Source organism: Nicotiana tomentosiformis, chromosome 1 (genome assembly GCF_000390325.3).
Source record: "Nicotiana tomentosiformis chromosome 1, ASM39032v3, whole genome shotgun sequence".
NCBI classification, from domain to species: Eukaryota; Viridiplantae; Streptophyta; class Magnoliopsida; order Solanales; family Solanaceae; genus Nicotiana; species Nicotiana tomentosiformis.
The window spans coordinates 20,504,545-20,506,673 of NC_090812.1; positions in this window are offsets into that span (position 1 = coordinate 20,504,545).

Here is a 2,129-nt window from a genome sequence, read left to right on the forward strand (position 1 = left end):
ATTGTAAATTTGTAATTGATTTCCTAGCATTATTTAATGTTATTGAGTCGATTTTGGTTAGATTCGATTGGTTTGAAGGCGAATTTTAGAGGAAAGACCCCGGTTGAGCTTTGATTTACTTGCGGAGCGAGGTAAGTGTTAGGTCTAACCTTGATTTGAGGGAAATAGGAACCCTTGAGCTATGTGCTATGTGAATCACATGTGTAGCGGTGTATATGCGAGGTGACGAGTGTATATACGTCGTCAAAATACTTGTTTCCATGCTTTCTCGCATTTCATTAATTATTTTATTCTATGTCTTAATCGTTACATGCTTTAATTGTTATCTATGCCTTAACTTGCTACTTGTCAATAATTTCTCTCATATTAAAATGTTCGGTTCTCCCATGTTTCCATGATTAATTGCTGCTTGCCTTAATTGTCTTACTTGTATACTTTAGTTGTCACATATTTGACTTGTCTTGTTGCTTAGTATTAGTTGTAGCATTTCTTGATTTGGTACGAGATTCCTTTATGGTTTCGCTTTCATATTCGTTAATTGTAGAGATTCTCGTGATTTGAGTTGTTGAGTTGATTTCATTTATTAATTTTGCTTATGGATCGGGTTGCACGCTGCAACAGGTGGAATAAGGGAGGATTGATATTGATATGGTGGATTCGGAATACACGTCGCAATAGATTTCGTATGTGATTTTGATATGGTGGAATAAGGGAAGAATATGTTAATGAATCTGATTATATGGTGGGATCGGATGCGTGCCGCAACGGATTTTACATATTATTATAGATATTGATATGGTGAAATAAGGGAGGATTATTTTTGTATGGTGGGATCGGGTTGCACGCCGCAATGGGTGAAATAATAGAGGATTGTGTTTGTACGGTGGGATCGGGTAGAGCGCAGCAACGGATTGTGTGTTTTGTATTCATTATTATATTGTGTTAGCTTTTGATGCTTTCATACAAGATTCTGAGTACTGGTGTTTCTGGTTTTACCGATTCCGAGGATTGAGTTTATTTTTATAAGTCAATTGCCTTACTTTCCTGTTATTATTATTATACCGCGTACAAGTTATTGTAAGTGACCCGCCTTAGCCTCGTCACTACTTCGTCGAGGTTAAGCTCGGCACTTACAGTGTACATGGGGTCGATTGTACTCATACTATACTCTGCACTTCTTGTGCAGATTTTGGAGTCGGTCCTACCGGCGGTCAGTAGATTGCTCGGATTGATTGATGAATTAGAGACTTGAGGTACAGTTGCTCGGCGTTCGCAGCCCTGAAGTCCCCTTCTCTCTTATCCTAGTTGTTTATTTCATTTCAGACAGTTTTACTTTCATTCATACCATTATCCGTATTATTCTAGTCGCTTGTGCACTTGTGATACTGGTTCTGGGATTGTATCTAGATATTGTGGTTACTATAGTTTTTCATACTCTATTTTAGTTATTACAGTTTAATTGGTATCAGTTAATTGAATTTGTTAAAAATGGCTAAAACTATTCTAACGTTGGCTTGCCTGGCAAGTAAAATGTTAGGCGTCATCACGGTCCCGAAGGTGGAAATTTCGGGTCGTGACATATGCAAGTGGATTTATAACAACATGAAGACAAATCTAAGATATGGCAAGATTTCCAAATCTCAAGTTGGACATCCACCTTCTATGCAAATGAATTTATAACACTCCCCCTTGGATGTCCATTCAAAGATAATAATGCCTCGTTAAAACTTTACTAAGAACAGTGGAAAAAAGTCTAGTGAAAGAAAAAGAGTACACATATCTTGTAATATTTTGTAATACGCATTGAGACTTGAGTGATGCCTCATTAAAAAACTTACCACGAAAACCCAACTGGGACAAAATCTTGGTTAAGAAAAAAAGAGTGCAGCACACATTTCTTCCCCTAATAAAATTTCTATTTGATATCTCGGAGACGACGCATTCCAATCTTATATCTCAACTTCTTATATGTTGATGTCGGTAATGCCTTAGTGAACAAATCTACTAAATTATCACTTGAACGAACTTGTTGAACATCTAATTCACCATTCTTTTGAAGATCATGCGTGAAAAAGAATTTTGGTGAAATGTGCTTTATTCTATCTCCTTTAATATATCCCTCTTTTAGT